General features: G+C 39.1%; 1 protein-coding gene across 1 annotated transcript in view; it reads right to left on the bottom strand.

Annotated features, from left to right (window-relative positions):
* LOC134804062 (uncharacterized) overlaps positions 1 to 21857 on the bottom strand; it is a 211024-nt gene that overhangs the window by 136541 nt on the left and 52626 nt on the right. The window lies entirely within an intron of this gene.

Here is a 21857-nt window from a genome sequence, read left to right as displayed (position 1 = left end):
CCCTCGGCACATTTATAAGTCGGTTACTGCTTATGACACCAAATCCGACCGCATAATCAGACTCAAATTGGAGGCTCGCCCATGCGCTCTGAATATCATTCAGGTATATGCTCCTACGTCGGCATCGTCGGAAGATGAACTTGAACCCTTTTATCATGACCTCGATTCAGTATTGCACGGTATTCCAAAGGCAGAAATCACCGTCATCATGGGCGACCTAAATGCCAAAGTGGGAAGAGACACTGGCACTGATGTCTCCGAGACTGTTGGAAAGCATGGTATTGGAAAGAGGAATGACCGTGGAGAAACATTTGTACAGTTCTGCATCGAAAACCGTTTCTCTATCATGAACACATGGTTTCAGCAGCACCCGCGGCGACTGTATACATGGATATCACCAGGCGGGAAGTACCGTAACCAAATAGACTATGTCACGATCCAGTCTAGATGGCGTTCTTCTATTACTAACGTGAAAACGTTTCCTGGAGCCGATTGCGGGAGCGATCACCAGTTGCTTGTGGCGGAGTTTCAACTGCGACTTAAGCGTATCCAGAAAAATTCCACCAGAAAATGCCCAAAGATCGGTGGTTCGGCGCTGCAAGAGTTTAGTGTAAGATTGCCTCTTAAGATAAAGGACGTAGTCAGAGATCCTTTTGAAGACGCGGAAACGTCATGGAACAGTTTCAAGAACGTAGTGGCAAATACAGCAAAAAATGTCGCCCCTCTCACGGAAACACCAGCAGCGCGGAAACACTGGATTACTGACGGTACCTGGGAACTCATTGAGCGTCGAAGGTATCTTAAGGAACGGCGCATTAGTACGGAAATCGCTAAGAGGGAATACTCTGAGCTTCACAATTCCATCAAAAGGGCATGCAGACGCGACAAAAATACTTCCATCCACGCCCTATGCGATGAAATTGAACGCCATGCAGAAACCTCTCATACCAAAGACATGTTCCGGAAAGTGAAGCTACTTACTCGTGATTACAAGCCCAGAAGCTGGCAGATAGCAGACACTGATGGACAAATCATATCAGACCTGGGTAAAGTACTGGACAGATAAAGGGACAATTCGGAACAGCTCTATAGGGAAGCCCCTGAGCAGTTATTGGTGAGGAATGAAAGTGCGCACGCGCTGGAGCCAGATATTCTGATGAGCCAGATAAGTGGAAACCGCCATTAAACGCCTTAAAGACAATGCTGTGGGATCCGATGGCATATATGCCAGCCTTCTAAAAAATTTAGGCACTGAAGGTACAAAGTTTTTGCATGAAATCTGTTGCAAAGTATGGCGCACCGGACAGCGGCCGAAAGACTGGACAGAGTCATTGGTGATACCTCTCCACAAAAAAGGCTCTACGTTAAAATGTGATAATTACAGGACCCTGTCAATAATTTCGCATGCCAGTAAAGTGTTCCTGTACATTATAAACACGCGATTGGCGAAGTTCCTGGACTGGCAAATACCTTCGGAGCAAGCTGGATTTGTGCCTGGGCGCGGGACACGTGAGCAAATTTTTAACGTGCGCCAAATCATCGAGAGATGACGTGAAGTAAATAAGCCGCTTGTTCTATGCTTTATAGATTACGCTAAAGCATTTGACTGCGTGAGATGGCAAAGCATGCTGAACGTTCTCTTGGAGATGGGTGTCCCCGCTCATTTAGCTTACCTCGTCGAAACCCTATACGCAGAAAGTACTGCAAGGGTTCGCATCGAGAGTGCTACATCGAGTCAGTTTAAACCGGAGAGAGGTGTGAGACAGGGCTGCATATTGTCACCAAAGCTCTTTAACATCTACGGTGAATATATCCTGCGCAAGGCCACAGAAAACTGGACCGGAGGCATTTCGATTGGCGGTAGGAAGATCTCCAACCTACGATATGCCGACGACACTACACTTTTGGCTTCTGACGAGATTGAGATGAACCTGTTGTTCCGACGAATAGAAGCAGAGAGCAGCAAGCTGGGACTGCACGTCAACCTGGCCAAAACAAAGCTGATGTTTGTCCACAGGGATAACTCACCCCTCCGTACTCTCGAACTTCAGGACCTAGAGTGCGTCGATAGCTTCACCTACCTGGGCTCACTCATAACGAGTGATGGGAGCTGCGACAAGGATATCGTCCGGAGGATCCAGATGGCTAAGGGAGCGATGAGCCGGTTAGACAAGATTTGGAGGGATCGTGCTATCCAGAGGAGCACAAAGATCAGACTAGTGCGATCCCTAGTATTCTCGATCTTTATGTATAGCTCGGAGACCTGGTCTATCCGAGCCAAAATGAAAAGTCGCATCGATGCCTTCGAAATGTGGTGTTGGCGTCGACTTCTGCGAATACCTTGGACTGCAAAGGGTACGAACCAGTCCATTCTAGAAGAGCTACGCATATTTGGCCACCTCTCACGACGTTCTCCTGATAGCCTAGAAATGACGACTATGACGGGCAAAGTTGAGGGCCAGAGGACTCGCGGCAGACCACCCGCTAGTAAAGCGCACAAGTCACTACACCGCTGCATGTACATCTGCAGGAAGCCGTACATATGGCGGGTGACAGAAGCCTATGGAAGAGACTGGTCAGCAACATTAGGACATGATGTCACGATCCTCAGCATTGAGGGAACGACTGATGATGACACAACCTGGGTCTACCTAAAAAGGGGACACCTGGATTTGAAGTCCACCTTGTCAACAGTATGGTTGTCCTTTTTTGACAAACGGCATTTTTAAAAGAGCAAGGAGAGAGAAATGATACTAGTTGCTGCGCCGTGAAAGAGAACAGACAGCGTTGGGGCCTTGGTGCGGCCCACCCGCTCTCGGTTACCTCTCAGTTACCGGCTGGCAAGGACGCGACGACGCGGTGCGCAGAGCGGAGGTCACGTAAAATATTAAACAAATTTACAAATCTTTTTGCAATGGGCGTGTGTTGTGCTGTGTACGGTTGTTTAAGCTCTATAAACGACAAAACTAAAAGAAAGTTCTACAGATTCTCATTGGATGAATCAAGGCAAGTATATACCCAGTTATTTTTAAAGAGTTTTATGTTTTAGTAGAATACCAACTTACAATAGGTACTTATGTTTAGTATTTCTTTTACCCTATCTGTTTTAGACCTAAACCTATCAGATCACACTGAAAACATTACAATATCTATATGAACAAAAATCATGTTTTCAACTTACATAATATTTTGGTGGCCTGAATTTCCTTACAAAAATTTTGTTACTTCGTTTATACTGATTCAAAATAGGAAACTATTGTATAAATCGAGCTTAGATACCCACCTTACAACATAATACGATTCTTATTTCTTCCTAATTCGCGCAATGAGTTTTGAGTCATTGAGGTCATCGAACTTGACAACAAAATGGCGGGAACCCTAGCCCGTCTTATCTCACTCACACAAGCATGGTACGCGTTCACCCACACGAGCTTAGACTGTGTGCGTAGGAACGCGTTTGTTTCATCTGGGGGTACGGCCGTGCCCCCGCCAAGACGAGACAAAGGGCAAAAGGCAGTGCATATCTTTTCTCGGCACGTTTCGTCGTATTTTCGAACCCTCATAGTTTCGGCTTGGATAATGATAGAGAGCTGAAAATTTTTATTTACTATGTAGTTTGTGGACTTATCAAAAACACTAAGTTTTATTAGGCTACCTATTATACTTAAAATTTTATAGATACTTTAATTTCCACTGTGCGAACCATATGAAATTCGTGTCATAGAAAATACAGACTACTTCCTGAAGACCTAGAAGGCTGAAATTTGGCATGTAAAGATAGGTCTGTATGCTAACACATATGGTGATGAGAAATCTGTCACTTTCGCCCTGCAACCTCTTGAAATGGGGGTACCTAAAAATTGCTGTAAACCTGAAAACATTGGTTCCCGAAGTCCTAGAATCGTGAAATTTTGTGTGGTAGCAGTGATTGGAGTGCTAATAAAGAAACAACAATAAAAAAAAAAAAACAAAAAGTTTTCGAAGTGCAGATTTGAACCAGCTTCACGTAAACCAGCCAAGTAGCGCCCTCTATATTGACACTGTTTCTTGTCGTAAACTTTTCGAAACCTTACTTACCTACAACTTCAAACACAAGGGAGGTTCTGTGAGCTGAAGAACCTCGCGAACATAGCCTAAATAAGTGTAGCCTATTAGAAGTGTAGCCTGTATTGATACTAAAATTGTTTTATCGAACCTGATTAGCAGTTAAAGGAGATCGTCGATTTTGTTCGGCACGTGGGCCCAGAATAAAGTTGAGCGTTTTGGATTGACCCACGAACGTCTTATTAATCGTCATAATCTCAAGATTACGAAAGTAATCACAGAATTACGAAAAAAACGGGAATGATGAGAAATCCTGCAGTGAAAACATGAATCAAGAAAGAAAAACTTTTGTACAGCTATGCGTATACCATTCATATTATTCCGTAAATAAAGTCCGGTTTTTTTTCAGACAAAATTACAAGATCTGGCGTGTAAATATAACTGAAAATTTTTCTCATATAATATGAAGCAATATTTTGATCTCGTTTGTAGTTCATTACTTCCTAATAAAAGTGAACATATATTGTTAGTAGGGAATATTACGGGAATTCTGCGTAGGTGGCGCCACTACCACTATCTAGATCTGTCACAATCTGGGGGTCCACCGTGAAACAAGAGATTCGAAATTTCGTTATCTAACCACTCTATCACTCTTGCATATTCGAGCGATAAAGAGGCAGATAACTCAATTTCAATTTTCGCATATCCCGGTAGGCCCTTGTTAACAAACCGCCTTGATGCATTAATGTCATATTTTATTGTGTGTGAAAACTTGTCAAAAAACGGTTTAAGGTACAGTATGTATAAGTTACTCTATGATTTTACTAGAGGCGGTAGTGCTGCACTCTGGCGGCAGAACATTGCAGTAATATCCCCTATTGACCATTTGTAATACTTCATTCAACAATAATAAGGTTTATTTCAGGTTGGCGTTGCTTGCAAATATGTGACAGATTGATAAAAGATGAATGCGTTTCGTTGTATAAAAGGAGTAATATATATTATTATTATTTTGTAAACATTTACATCTCTTAAATTTAAACCAAAATGCAAAGACAAAATGAAGTATTTTTTCTAAACTTACGTATGTTAGATATTTTGATAGCCGTTTGTAATTTAAACGTAGATACAATAAAATTAATAATAAACGATACTGTGATATTTTTAAATAGTATCGAAACGCACGTATGTCAGTTATGAGGCTACGACAGACAGTGGCAGTTAGTGTCAAACTAGAATACAGACTTGTCTACCCATCTATTACCCACCATAAAGCTTAGTGCAAAGAGAATATAATAGCTCCTTAGTGAAAAAACCTCACGGTTTGTGTGAATTTGAGGGTTATGCCAATGCTAATAAAGATGTTGACGACGCAAAGCTTTTGTTAATAAATGTATTGATTAACGGAAATAAATAATATAATATCTTTTTATTATGTATTTCTAATTCCCGTTTCATTTACACCCAAGATTATATATTAAATGTATGCCTCATATTTTAGTAACATACCGTTACGCCCGAACCGCACAGTTCTAATTAGTTATAATAATAGCAACATTCCGATATTAGGTACACTCGACCTGCCCTTTACGTACGAGGGTGAGACAGCCACATTAGAGGTTTTCGTAGCACGAGATAACGGCCCATCTTTGCTAGGTAGAAATTATGTCACTGCATTTAATTTGGAAATGGTTAAGGTAAAAAAATGCGAGGTAGAAACCTTAATTGAAAAAGCGGAACGCATGTACCCGAAACTATTCACGGGTGGGTTAGGTTGCTGTAAAAATGTTTAGCATGTGCAGTGAGGCATATATTTTTCCGTAATAAAATCCGTATATAATTACTGTAATAGTCTGTACCATATACGCGATGGTTTTTCCTACGGGCCCAAAATCGACGATCTCCTTTCTGCACTCGATGTAAGCATGTAAATAGCTAGAACACATGTCTCAAAAAAGAAAAAATGTCTAATGATATTGAAACCGCTACTTCTTTAGGCGCTGATCTACAATGACTTTATCATTTTGTGAATTTTCCAAAAACTGAATAGACACCAATTCAAAACACACAAGAACACAAAATACACAAAAATCGGTTGAGTAAGCTGAATCAGAGACTTTCGTTAACGCTTGGGTCATTAAAAAAATCCCTACTATGTTTATAATGCTTTAAAATTTCTAGAAACTTACAATTTATAATACATAAAATTCCTGACTTATAATTTTTATAGGCCCTACAGAGATGGCGCTAGCAATAGGTACGTAACTTTTATAAAAACCAAAATGTTAAAATGTTTTAAAATTATGCCTGTGTTTATATGACCTTTTACTATCGTAGTTTCTATAAACGAATATGTAATTTTTAGCCTATTTCTAGCTGGTATATCAACTCTTACAAAAATGAATGAAATCCCACCAAAAACATTTCATGTAAAGTGTTGCCAAGACTAGGCGCATAAAGCTTTTACACTAAAAAGATATCAGATCCCGTAGTAGGTACCAAGACTTTTACTCTGTCAGTCCTAACTTTATAAGCTCTAACTGTATAAAGCCAACATCTTGGTCAAACAGTACGGCTTGGCCGTTTCGTTGCAGTCACATAAACACTCCCTCGGTGGACTTGTTGTGCAAAGTAGTAACACAGGTCTTTCAAATTCTGAAAGTGTCATAACGGGATTGTCCATATGACAGCAACGAAACGGCCAAGCCGTACTGTTTGACCAAGATGTTGGCTTTATACAGTTAGAGCTTATAAAGTTAGGACTGACAGAGTAAAAGTCTTGGTACCTACTACGGGATCTGATATCTTTTTAGTGTAAAAGCTTTATGCGCCTAGTCTTGGCAACACTTTACATGAAATGTTTTTGGTGGGATACATTTGACCGCCAGTGTCCGGGGTGTGACGTAAGTATGCTGCAATGGCGTTGCGGTACAGTAAAGGGCCAAAAAGAATGCACATCGAGCTTTAGAAAGAGGCAATCGGCTAATTTCGACTTCGTATAGCGATATCTGTGTCGCACACACCATGACGTTTGTTTTGTCAGTCATGGTTCAAATGCGAGAGAGTGCAGTCGCCTATCTAAGTCAATATATATATAGAGCTGCTAAAACCCCTATAAAATTAAATTTGTACTATGGCATCTATAGGGAAAAAAGGTAAGCCGTTACTCTACCAGTCACGCGAAATTATCCACAATGTTTATAAATATTTTTTATCTGAAGCCAACCAATTTAAAAAGCATGAGGATGTTAATGTAAGTAATTATTTTAAGAAGGTTCAACAGAGAGTTGCAGATGCCACTGGAATTTCAAGAAGAACTTTGAACAATTTATTAAACGACGTCGGCACTGGCACTGATAATACACATTCCAGTGGAACAAAATCCAGCTCTCGAAAAAATGGGAGACCAAAAAAACAATTGCGTTTAGATATGGACGATTTTGATTATGATGTTGTTAGAAGAATGGTGTACGATTTTCATCTGCGTTACAAAGAACTGCCGACAGTAAAATCATTAAAAGCTAAATTATCTGAGGCTATTAATTATAATGGGTCTGTAAAGACGTTGAGAAAAATTCTTTATGAAATGGGATTTGAGTTCACTAAAATGAAAGACAACAGAAAAGTGCTAATGGAAAAGCAAGATGTAGCTCTCAAACGAATTGAATATCTGGACAAAATACGCGAATTTCGCGAAGCAGGAGAAAATATTATCTATATGGACGAGTCCTACATACATACAACCCACACTAAAGGAAAAACTTGGAGTGACGATAAGCAAATAGGAGTAAAAAAACCGATTTCAAAAGGTCAACGTTTGATAATTGTTCACGCAGGTAACGAAAAAGGCTTTGTACCAGGAGCCTTTTTAACGTATAAATCCACGGACACTAAAGGTGATTATCACAACGAAATGAATAACGACAACTACGAGAAGTGGCTGATTAATCAATTAATTCCAAATATACCTAGTAATTCTGTTCTGGTTATCGACAACGCACCCTATCACAATAAATATGTTGAAAGACCCCCCAACTCAAACACCAATAAACCGGAAATGATCAATTGGTTACAAAGACACGAAATTCCAGTTGATCATAAATTAACAAAACCCCAGATATATAATATTATATGTCAGCACAAGGACAGATTTACAGAGTTTTCCGTGGACAAGATACTAGCCGTACATGGGCACACTGTGTTGCGATTGCCACCGTACCATCCGGATTTTAATCCAATTGAAAATATATGGTCTCAACTAAAAGGCTATGTAGCCGCGAGAAATGTGGATATGAATTTAAGTTCAATAAAGACATTATTAACTGAAAAATTAAACATGATCGGGGCTGATGAGTGGAAAAAGGTTTGCAATCATGCGATCAAATGCGAGAATGAATATCGAGGAATTCAACACGCTATGGACGACAGAATAGATAGATTGGATAGGCTAGTAATAAATACAGCTGATAGTGGCAGTGACACAGACCTCAATGAGAGCACAGATAGTGAAATGGAAGGAATTGAATATACATGATTTTGTTTTTATTATAATTCCGTATTTTCCCCGTGCGGTGTTCGATTAGAATAACGCCAACCTTTTCTTTCCTGGGGTGTCGCATAAGTCGACTAAAGGTACAGGGTTAAACCGTGTTGTGGCCGATGGCCTAGCAATTTGTCATTACAATATTACACTTTTTGTCGATCTTATATAAAATATATATTTATGAAGATTATTTTTCCCTAACAAGAATATAGCAATAATTAAAAATAGTTACATCGTGTTTTACAGCTCTATATATTTCACGTGAAATCAAAACAATAAAGTACTTAGTTCTAAATTCAAATTCTGATAAACGACTAACCTAATAATTGATGTACATGGAAATGAGCATTCGTTTGTATTCGGAAATGCGATGATTGCCGATGTGCATTATTTATGGCCGTTTACTTGTATGTTCGTAGAAATACGTGCAAGAGGATTGGGGTTCAAGACTGGTGCGAGTAGGTAATTTCTTTTTGTTTATTTTTGTCTTTTTGTGTTATCTTACCTTAAACGAGCAATTATCATATATATAAAATCGAAAAACCAGAACGGGATAAAAAACGAGCGAAGAAGCGAGATGGCGCCTTACAAATTTCTAAAAAAGTTTTTGACACGTATCTCGAATACGACGTACGTATGATAAGAAAAAACTGTTTAAATCTATTATCTAAATATGAGAATAGACTAGAGCATAAAAACTATCGCTTTCGATGCGTATTTAATTTACAATAAGCAAAAGAAAATTTCATAACAATCTTCATTTTACGATGATCGACCATTTTCGGCAACTCTCGGTTAGTTTCGTTTCGGTGGTGGTACCTACAGACAAAATTATTTGATGTGGTGCTACAAACATACCCAATGTTTATGTTTGTCATGTTGGTGTACAGTTATTGCGGCGTTTTATTACACGAAGTAAAATAAAAAGTGCTAACAACCTCAACCTTAGTCTATAACCATACGAGTGACTTAAATGCCATAAATGACTTATCAATCAAATTAGTATTATCGTATGATTATCGTGTTAATAATTTGTATTTTATTGTTTTAAATTTCTTTTTGCTCATGCATGGAACGTAGTATTCTGAGCGGGAAATTAACCGATCGCATTAAAAATACAATACTACGTTCCAAAACTGGAATAACTGATGTGGCTGAAACTGCCGCCAAGCTCAAATGGGATTGGGCAGGACACGTCAGCCGTATGCCAGAAGACCTGTGGGCCAAAACAGCCACCCGTTGGGTACCACAAATTGTAAGGCGTCACGGTAGACCTCGTCGGAGATGGCGGGACGAGCTTGACGCTTTTGACAGAGACTGGTGGGATACTTCTGCGGATAGGGATACGTGGAAGAATAAGAGGGAGGCCTTTGCCCAACAGTGGGACAATATGGGCTCATAATAATAATAATAGGATTCTCTGCCTCTGGCTTGCCTTAGCCGGCCGGCCAGAGTGGAGTCGTTAGAGCTATAAGCTCCAGGGGTGGAAGTGAAATATGCATAAGACGCGAGTTGGCACAGTGGCTGTTAACAGCCACTGGGTAGAAAGCGGCGCACACCTCTCGACACCCCTGAGCCGCTCACACCGGTGTTGCCCTTGAGCCATCCTAGATGTCGCTTTTTGTGGGGGCCCATCTTGTGAGGGCGAGTCACCGTCTGCCGGAAATAAAATTGCATACCGTTTTATTAGGCAGGCGTCCGGTTTTTTACCCCATAGCTCAGTTCTTAGTCCATCGCTTTCACCCAATAACCTAGTTCATTTTAGATTCCATCAACTCTCAATAGTCCTTACACCCTGGCGGGTGCTGCCTCTGCGTGCGTCCCATGACACGGGCAAGGGCAGCCTCCGCTCGGTGTACCCCTTACATTTCATTAAAGTGTCAAAAGGGCCTCTACGTGTTGGCTTCGGCTCCGCGCACGCCTCCCAAAGGTCCGGAACATCATTGTTCCGTGATGGGAAAGACATACAAATAATAATAATAATAATAAAAATTTCTTTTTGAGTTATATTATTCAGATTGACTTTCACGGCTTCGGCAAACATTACCATTTGTCCGGTGAACGGGCTGCCGAGATGGGCCAAAAATATCAGTTCAAGGGATGGTGCCCGTAATAATGTGTGTGTGTGATAATTATACTTTAATGACTTTACAGATTTAACCAATTCGGGAACTGTTTTCTCGCGTAATACGATATTACGACTCGACCAGGTAGGATTTTTTCTTCTTGCTGAACAGTCCCCATCAGATATATCGGAACGGCCGAGGTATTCACAAATATCAGAACAATGTAAATTATAATGTAGTTAAAGTGCATGCTCAGATATTTTGGAGCTCAAGGGTTGCTCAAGATCTGCTCAACCTCGGCCATGGCGACTGGCGGGAGCTATCGCAAGACCGGGAAACATGGCGTGATCTGGTGTCGGAAGCCAGGACTCATTTTCGGTCGTTGCGTCACCGTAGCCGTCGTAAGTAATATCAATATCCAGACAGGTAAATGGGGACAATTTACGTTTGTATGAAAATGCGATTTATGGGCGGTGGTCGTACATATTCGTCTTAAGGCGGAAATTAATCTAATGAACGTTTTTGCAATTGGGCTTATAAAAATAAATAATAATTTTGATTCAAATCACGCATTATAGGGAGGGGCGGGGGTAAGGGTGGCATTTTATAGGGGTTGGTCACCCCTTTCAAACGACACCCGATTTGTGTCTAGGAGACGCGTAGTTTTTTTTTTATAAGTGTTTGAAATTACGTGTGACGGAAGTGACGGAACGAAATACAGTGCCAGAGTCACCGTTAGGTACGACGACGAGCGAAGCGAGGAGAAGTGTTAGGTATCTTGCGTTCACAACACACCCGACTTGCTGTCAAAAAAGAAATACAGTGGTCAAAAACATGTATACGGACAAAGTGCTCAAAAACATGTATACGAAAGTCCAAATTGGTTACCCTTTCGTACGCTTTGGTTGTTTTATTGAACATAACCTCAAAAAATAAAAAAAAATTTTCGTGGTAACTATTGATTTCCTAACTTTGGGGATGGGTTCGGGGGGGTTCCTACTCCCTCCCCCCTCCCTACAATGCGTAATTCAAATGCAACCCCATAATTTTATGTTGAAACAAGTTTTAAATAAATACCTACGTAGATGAAAAAATACAATCTTGCATTTTATCAAATCACATCATTTTTTGAGAAATTTGCGAATTAAGTTATCCAAATATCGGTTACAAATAAGAAGTCCCCATCACAGTTATAAACCCTGGCAGGGTTCAATACATAATAATATCGGTATTTAACTAAACATAAGACAAACTCTATATTTCATTTACGCGAGCGGAGCTGCGGGCCCGTCTAGTAATATATATATTTTGATTTATATATTTGGATGATATCAAAAACGGCTCTAACGATTTCAATTAAATTTGCTATAAGGGGTTGGATCTCTTAGCTAGGTCTGATCTGTGAGAAAACGCGCATTTTTGAGTTTTTATATGTTTTTAAGCTTTGGTCGGTCTCCCAGATATTGAATCTCTTCTTCCTCGCGTGGGGTCCGCTTGGCAACTAATCCCAGAATTGGCATGGGCACTAGTTTTTACGAAAGCGACTGCCCTGACCTTCCAACCCAGAGAGTAAACTTATTGGGATTAGTCCGGTTTCCTCACATTGTTTTCTTTCACCGAAAAATAGGTATCGGTATATAAATAGGTTCCGGTAAATAGGTATCAAATGATATTTCGTACAAAAGTTCCGAAAAATCATTGGTACGAGCCGGGGTTAGAACCCGCGACCTCCGGATTGCAAGTTACACGCGCTTTCCGCTAGGCCATCAGCGCTTCCCCCAGATATTCAGTATTATCAAAAAGAATAGATAGTATAGAGGGGTCCTGTCATTGTAAATTTTGTAGTCACTGTAAATTTACTGCCATCTATCGACACACGACTAAAACTCAAAATGAAAACGTATAAAGTTATCAAAAAATGTATATATGTATATGGATAAATGATTTTATTATTTTTATATCATTTTGATCCCTGTTCATTCACTGATATCTATGTGTTAAAATTGTTAAATATGAAACGGTGTCGTCACGCCATCTAGCCGAGGATAGGCTAAAGGTGTGTGCGCCATCTATTCGAGAATGACTTTTGCTTGAATTCCGAGGCACGTTTTTTCCTTAGACTTTATTCGTCTTATACGAAGTTACATATGTCTTTGGTATTATGTATTATCAATAAATTACTTTATCAACGTTTTAAAAAAATATATTCAATACCTGATTTTCATAGATTATGATCTTTTTGGGTTCTTCCAACTCAGAATCACTAGCATATTCGTGTTGAATAAAAACTGCTGATGCTGATATAAAAACTATGTTCCAAATATTTGTATAGAAGTTGTAGTTTCCGCTACGTCAAAAAAATGTGTAATGTAGGTAATAGGAAGAAAGATGATGCAACAATATGGATTCTAATAAAGTTATAATTAACTTACCGGGTAGTAACTAGTAATAATTGTGTTTTTCATTCATAGACAAAATTCCATTATTTTTAACCACAGTAAATTTTATACATTTCTTTTTTATTGCAGTGAGGATGTCCCGATTGTAAAAATCCAAGAGATTAGGTAGAGTATAATATCTAATTATCTTTGTAAAAAATAAACGAATACGCTTAGCCCATACTTAATCCCCATAATAAATAATAAAAAAACAATACGAAATTTAGGTATAAAAAAAATACAAAATGTCCCAGCTGGGGATCGAACCGGGAACCTTCCGTTTATAAGCAAAAAAGCGACTGTTTACAAAACACACCATAATAGTTCTTATTAGCTAAGCTGACGAACTTCGGGTACTTATTCTCGCTTCGGTCAATTAAGTACCTGTCAAGTATCAGTGTCAACAAAATTGCACTAAACATAACACTTTAAACTCTCGCGTTTTGTACACATATTTAATTACACAAACGGGTCTACCGCGATATAATTTCATTGTTTTTACCTTTAATTCCGACGTTTCAGCTGAGTTGCACCAGCTGTAGTCACGGAAAGACTGACGTCCCAACAAATGTCAACGGAGATATTAATAAAACACCACTAAAACACCCGAAATTTGTTTATAAAAATGTTCGGGGTAGACAAAGAAATTGCAGCTACCCGTTAAAGTTTAATGTTTATTGTCCACGGCACGACACGCAACACTCACAGTATCCGTACACTGGTCCGAAGATATATCCGCTGGTTTCAACATTTGAATCATTTTTATAAACTAATTTCGGGTGTTTTAGTGGTGTTTTATTAATATCTCCGTTGACATTTGTTGGGACGTCAGTCTTTCCGTGACCACAGCTGGTGCAACTCAGCTGAAACGTCGGAATTAAAGGTAAAAACAATGAAATTATATCGCGGTAGACCCGTTTGTGTAATTAAATATGTGCACTAAACATGACGGCACTCGAAATTCGCGCCGTGGTCAGCCCGGCAACGTCGGAAATGGTATGGCAACGTCGCAAATGTATCTGTACACGACATTTGTGACACACACATACGTAAAATTGATGAAAAGTTAACTATGATTATTACATGATTTCTGTATGAAACATTGTTTTCCTATTAATTTCGCGCAAACGAATATTCGAAAGTAGACGGTCAATTCTCAAAAAGTTAAATACGTTTACGTTAGAACTTTTTTTTCATTATGTATAATTTATATATATAAAATTATAACACATATTTAGAGAGACATTTTACACAGAGGCCTAATACTTTGAAAAGGATTTAATAAAAATTTATAACAAAAAAAAATATTGTAACTACGTTTATCCGTTAACCTGCCGTGTCCCAACGCGAGGTACTGATGTTCTGAGCTATGAAAACCACACAAATTATTAACTTAATTTAACGTCATTACCGTATTTTATTAACATATAGCCTTAACTTTTAAAGTATTACTATCGCATAACGATATTATACTTATATTTTAAGTTATTCGGCTTCAAAGTTTGTCCAAGGCAATTCTTAACATTCACCTGGCGCGTCACGTTCACGACGATTGTATAACCCCCACCGCACCTATTCCATCTCACTCCGCACGAGCCGAAGCCGTCACTCATTAGCTATCACCTGGTAGGACGAAGACGTGGTTATTGTGCTTCGCAAATAAAACACAAACGACAACGTATCGGAAATTGGAGTTTGTAATAGGTAAGTACTCTTTATCCTAGCGTCGATATCTTGCGAATTGTGTAACCTATCGCATTACTATTAAAATATGTAACGTAATCAATAGTTTAGTTTTATATTCTTAAGTATGGAGTTCATCAAGCTAATACATTTTGTATATTCACGATATAACTGCCATTTTCCCCATCACCTGCATATCGTCCACCTGGCTAAAACTGCCAGGTGGGTGAGATTTTGCGACAGGTTAATGTCACTGATACCACAACGAATACTCGGAACTATATAATTATATAGCGGTTATATCGCTTTTGTGTGTTAATTTAGGAATAAAAACTATCCTGTCGGTTAAAGCTGCATATTATTCAAATTTGTGTACTTTTGTCTTAAGTCTCGTTAACCTGTCCAAAAAAGTCAGGTGACTGATGCACTGGCAGGTGAATGAAGCGTCATTCACCTGCCATATGACAGGTGAACGATAACTATTTAAAATCCACGTTACATATACTCAAACAGTGATTATGTTTATTAAGTCGTTAGTGGACAACTGTTTCTCAATACAAACGTAGACCCCATTTTCCTCCCTGGGTTTTTTTATGAAAAAAAAAAATTTTGTTACATTAATGTCGTGAGTAGATTTGTGACGTCCCACGGTAAAAGGTACCTTATGAGGGTTTTTAGTTTTAGACATTTATTAAAATGTTTTGTAAAAAGGCGAAAACATACTCATTTTGTTTATTGTGTGATGAGATGACGGGCGGATGAAAAGAAAAAGACATGCTGTGTCGACCCCAAATGAATGGGGCAAGGGCAAGCGAATGATGATGATAATCTGAAACCTCAATGCTTAACGTTTGTTTACCTGACCGATTTTGAAAATTCATTTTTTGATTGTATGTATATGCATACAGATTGGTCCAGTTTTTGTCAAAACCCAGTTCTGATGATGGGATCCATGAAGAATCGAGGGAACTCCTCAAATCTTAAAGGCATACATAGTGATTTTTGTGTTTTTATTTACAAATCAAGCATATACATTCACAAAAGTGACATTTGATGAAGTGGAACTGCTGATGAAGATCAGAACGGAACTCTTCAACGACGAATAGTTGACGTTTGGTGATTTGGCAATTTCTCTCTCTAGGGTACCTACTGCTCTCCCAGCACGTGTTGGATGACCAAAACAGCGTATGCCTATGATGAACCTGGAACCAAGTCTATTCCACTCATACTACGAGGGTTCAGCATCAGCTCTATCTTGGATACTGCGCTCCCAAGTCCTCATCAAGACGTGTCGAATGACCAAAACAGCGTGTGTCTATGTTGCATCAAACCTGAGTTCCAGTAGGTACTGCGAGGGTTCAGCATCAACTCTTATCTTGGGTACTGCTCTCCCAAGTGCTCATCAAGACGTGTCGAATGACCAAAACAGCATGTGTCTATGTTGCATCAAACCTGAGTTCCAGTAGGTACTGCGAGGGTTCATCATCAGCTCTATCTTGGGTACTGCTCTCCCAAGTGCTCATCAAGACGTGTCGAATGACCAAAACAGCGTGTGTCTTTGTTGCACCAAACCCGAGTTCCACTAGGTACTGCGAGGGTTCAGCATCAGCTCTATCTTGGGTACCACTTTTCCAAGAGCTCATCAAGACGTGTTGGATAACCAAAACAGCGTGTGTCTATGTTGCACCAAACCTGGGTTCCACTAGGTGCTGCGAGGGTTCAGCATCAGCTCTATCTTGGGTACTGCCATCCCAAGTCCTCATCAAGACGTGTCGAATGACCAAAAGAGCGTGTGTCTATGTTGCATCAAACCTGAGTTCCAGTAGGTACTGCGAGGGTTCAGCATCAGCACTATCTTGGGTACTGCTCTTCCAAGTGCTCATCAAGACGTGTTGGATAACCAAAACAGCGTGTGTCTGTGTTGCCCCAAACTTGAGTTCCACTAGGTACTGCGAGGATTCAGCATCAGCTCTATCTTGGGTACTGCTCTTCCAAGTGATCATCAAGACGTGTTGGATGACCAAAACAGCGTGTGCCTATGTTGCACCAAACCTGAGTTCCACTAGGTACTGCGATGGTCCAGCATCAGCTATATCTTCAGTTCTGCTCTCCCAAGTGCTCACCAAGACGAGTTGGATGACCAAAACTGCATGTGCCTATGTTGCACCAAACCTGAGTTCCACTAGGTACTGCCAGGGTGAATAGACAGCGAGATTGAATGTTTACTTATTCACAGAAACTTGTTGTTAAATTGGGAATCGAATCGAAGGTGAGGGGTGAGGGTCAGAATCCAAAATTTTAATCATCGTAGTGGACAATAAGGTCCCTTTTTATAGAAAATGACACATTTTTCGATTATTTATAGAAGACATTGAAAATGATGTGGTGGACAGGTGGATGACACTCATTTCAGGTGAATGATGACAAGAAACCAGGTTAACGGCAACGGACACAGGTTAATGACGCCTCTCGATAACCTGTCAATATTTTCATTGGAATTTGTACTTATTTCTCGATAACCTGCTTCTACTATCGATAACCTGGAGACAAAATATCTTTCACCTGTCCTTGATATCATTCACCTGAATTTCAAACGCCTATATCTTCTAAACTAATTGAAGGAATTGCTTCCCTTCCACATTTTCTAATAGTTTAAGTTGCCTTTTAACGATCCCAATAAAAAAAATGCGAAAATGCAAAATTTTTGAAAAACATAAATTTGAACCTGGCGGTGCCAACTTTTTGAGAAACGACCAGATAATTGCGGAAATATTTATGTACTAATAGTGTGTAGTTACTTAATGAACACGGATTGAATTTTGTATGAAAATCGAACCACCTTAAGAAGATAATTACGTTTCTTTTATGGAGTAATAAAGCAGCTTTGTGTCTTAGATCATTTGTTTTGCTTTCTTTAACGCCAAGTATCCGAAATTAAGAATTACACCCAAGTCTACAGAATCATCAATCTACTCAATCTTCATACTGTTGCGTTGAATCACGTCGCCAATACAATGCACGATCGAGGTGAAATGCGACTAACGTAATAAACGATTGAGTCATAACGCGAAAGTTAAATGCACGATCGAGGTGAAATGCGACTAAAACTAATAACGACTAAAATAATAAACGATTAAGTCACGATGCGATATTTAAATGCACGATCGAGGTGAAATGCGACTAAAACTTATAGCTGTTGCAGTCAAAAGTGTGAACTGGTCAAAAGAACTTTTAACCGACAAAAACAGGCAAAACTGCTTTTGACTGATCATGTTGGTCAAAAGTAGTTTTACCTGAAAATCATACCTATTTCTGGCAGCAGTTTCGTTTTTAGGGCGTAGCAAAAAAAAAAATAACCCTAACCTACCTATCTCTGGGAACAGTTTCGTTTTTAGGGTGTAGCAAAAAAAAAAACCCTAACCTACCTATTTCTGGGAGCACTTATGACTGATAGTAACAGTCACAATTACTATTAACCAATGATATTTAGGTAAAACTACTTTTGACCAACATGCCTGTTTTTGTCGGTTAAAAGTTCTTTTGACCAGTTCACACTTTTGACTGCGACATAGCCACTGGAAAAAAAACTATTAAGACACAATGCGAAAATTAAATATGAGATCGAGGTGTAATGCGATTCGGTGAATTACTACAACAATTTTATGCTTTTGGGTACAGGTCTAACAAATCCGATGGCCAGCCTTTGCACCAGGTACCAACCCGCGCGAGCATCAAAGGTCCTCTCCCTAATTCTACGTCCCACCTCCCGCATAAAAGCTATGGCGTCAGACCCCAACACTCCGTTATACAACATGCGTGCGAGCTCACCGAAAGGCCTACGTGGTACTTATAGTTTGCACGTTGCAGGTTTCCTTGAGGCCGGTTCTGCCATGCCTATTATGCACATATCTTAGTAAGACGGCGGTTATGGTTTTACACAAAGCACTGGAACAACTATCACTTCACGCAATCAGCACAACAAGACGGCTTATAATTTGGATGTTAAAAGACATTTCTTGTTTGTAAACATTTTTCCCATGACAAATATCTGTCAAAACGTACTTAACTTACTAGATCTTGCGGGGCAGTATTTTGGATGCTCGGGCTGCGGTTCCAGCACGGAGGTTTGGCTGCGCGCTGTCTTCAGAGATGAACGATTGGTAAAGCAAGGTAGGTATTACGTGAAAATTGTTAAAAAAGTCATAATTTCTTGAATAAAAATCCTTATGGACTGTGTTTGTCCGTTGCTAGGCGATCATTTCATTATTACACTTTAAACTCTCGCGTTTTGTACACATATTTAATTACACAAACGGGTCTACCGCGATATAATTTCATTGTTTTTACCTTTAATTCCGACGTTTCAGCTGAGTTGCACCAGCTGTGGTCACGGAAAGACTGACGTCCCAACCTTCGAGCAACACCGGCTTCCGACACATCGGAAGGGAGGGGCCCAAGCGATATCTCACCGTACAAATCTTTCTGCCATTTTTCGCGGGGGGAAAGGTGCACACAGTCGCACTTCTCACACACTTACATACAAAATCCAATCTGTAATGACGACACAAATACATAGAAAATGACACACGTCAAAGACAAATCTTGCAAACCTCGATCTCTTTTTGTGTACGGACGAGTGACAAGTGTCACAACACGCACACTAACACATTTTCGTTGAAGTATGTTATTGTATTCTGAGAGATGAGAAGTCGGATTTGTCGCTCGACCGATCCGCAATTTGTACTGAGCGAGCAAAATCGATAAATCCAACAATTACATGAGACTAAAATATAATAATTGTGTTTGAATGTAATTAAACGTATGATATGTAAAAAAAAATATTACATGTGAAATGTAACACTTTCTTTTTGTAAATTTGATGTCCCCGACCTCTTTTTATAATAAAAAACCGAGCAAACAGGCATTTTTGTGCAGCAGTGTTCACGCGCGCGACTGGACTCGGTCTAGTGAAAAATCCAAGTGCAACTAGTTTTATTACCCGCGCTAGATTAGATTGACGCGCTAATCTTGTACCTCGGCAGAGGGGAAATAGTGCGAATGCCGCCTCCCTTCCGTGTTGCTCGAAGGTCCCAACAAATATCAACGGAGATATTAATAAAACAACACTAAACTACCCGAAAAAAGCTGGTGCAACTCAGCTGAAACGTCGGAATTAAAGGTAAAAACAATGAAATTATATCGCGGTAGACCCGTTTGTGTAATTAAATACACAGTTTATTAGATATAAGATAAATAATATATTATATATTGCACAGAAAGAATACAGTGGTAACTTATACACGAGTTTCTGGTAAGAGTTGGTGCATAACTGACTTGACATTCGGAGATTCCAGGAGTCCCCGCACTATAGTTCGTTTTTTTTAGCATTAGAAAGAACGTAAGTGATCTTGACATGTCTTTTATTTGAAAAACGCTTTTTAAAAATCAGTAACTATTACTTATGGAAGCAGAAGAATATTAATGATCGTATTAGATTCATAAATGTTACATATATTTGCCGTGACTTATATTTAAAACGTGTTTGTCAATTAAAAGACACATCAAGATTGTTTACCTTATTTCTAATGCTAAAAAAACGAACTATAGTCTAGGCCTGTATCGCGGGAGACCATGTACTCGTACATTGTATGTCATGCAAGTTAACTTAAGAGAAGATAATTAACAATTTATGTAAACTATGTCTATCTGTTATTACATTACTATTAATTTTCGTTTCTAGGTTCAACTTTAGTAGCAGTTATAAAACTTAATCTAATAGATATAAGTTAGTTTTATATCTAGGTATTAAAGTCTTGTGTTAGACAGTTTTTAGAGTCTAATTTAGTTAGTTTTACATTTATTCGAGTATTGTGTTAAGCAATTTTTAGAAGTAATGTCTCAGTCTCATTGTAATCAAGTGATAATAACCAACTAAAAAGTAACCTTTTAGCCACATGCACAGTGCAATAATTAATTCGCTCTGGAACTTTACGGCCGTATTTATAGATCAAAAGGACGTCGCCAAATCGTCTCCCAAAAGCAGTATTTACCCTCGGGATAGGTAATTTTAACACGCGTTTATAAAGTAATTCCGAATAATATTCGGACTTGGCGGCGATTTTATGGATCGAAAGACAAACTTTATGTACGTAGAGCTGGCGGACTGTGACTGTGAGTACTTTAGTTTCTTGGTAGAGGTTGCTTGCCGGATATCGGAAGGGCTTTTTGAGCATTAGGTACCTTTAAGACCGACCGATTCAGATTCAAAGCGTTTAATACGGTAAAAACGTACATGTCAAAAACATAAAAATAAAATCACATACACACTTAAAACTAATTAAACCTAAAACTGTACATAAACACACGTCAATTAATAAAAAAAAATAAAAATTAAAAAGCGATTACACGATAATAATAATGACAAAATAAATTAAAAATTAATTAATACCCATAAAATTCATTAATACTATAAAAGGCCTTATCAATCAAGTATTTTTTTAGTTTATGGACAAACAACTCGTAAGAAGCCTGCCTCTTTGATTTCCGGGCTCAAGCTATTGTATATTTTTACACCTACTACCCTCAATGAATTGGATGATTTCGCTAATCGCGCAAATACCGCTTTAATATCTTCCCGTTCTATTCTGGGCGACGCATTTCAACGTTGAGCTTTTTCAGCCACTAAGATTGGCGGCACTGCCCCATACTGAGATGGCGTATGTGATTAGAGACTGATAATGATAGGGAGATATTATGTATAACTATTTAATAACCTGTTTATTTAAAATGGCTTAGTGCAATAGTAAAAAAAATAATTTAACAGAGGTTTGTAAAAGGTTGTTACCTACTAAATTTTATGAATACGGGAGTTATAGTCACTAGGTGTAATAGCGTAGAGCAAGTAGGTATTAGGTACCTAACGGGAGTCTGGGGTCCGCTTGGCAACTAATCCCAAGAATTGGCGTAAGGACTCGTTTTTTACAAAAGCTACTGCCATCTGACCTTCCAACCCAGAGGGGACACTAGACCTTATTCGGATTAGTCCGGTTTCTTCAAGATGTTTTCCTTCACTGAAAATCGACT

Source organism: Cydia splendana, chromosome Z (assembly GCF_910591565.1).
Source record: "Cydia splendana chromosome Z, ilCydSple1.2, whole genome shotgun sequence".
NCBI classification, from domain to species: domain Eukaryota; kingdom Metazoa; phylum Arthropoda; class Insecta; order Lepidoptera; family Tortricidae; genus Cydia; species Cydia splendana.
This window is presented reverse-complemented; position numbering and strand designations above follow the sequence as displayed.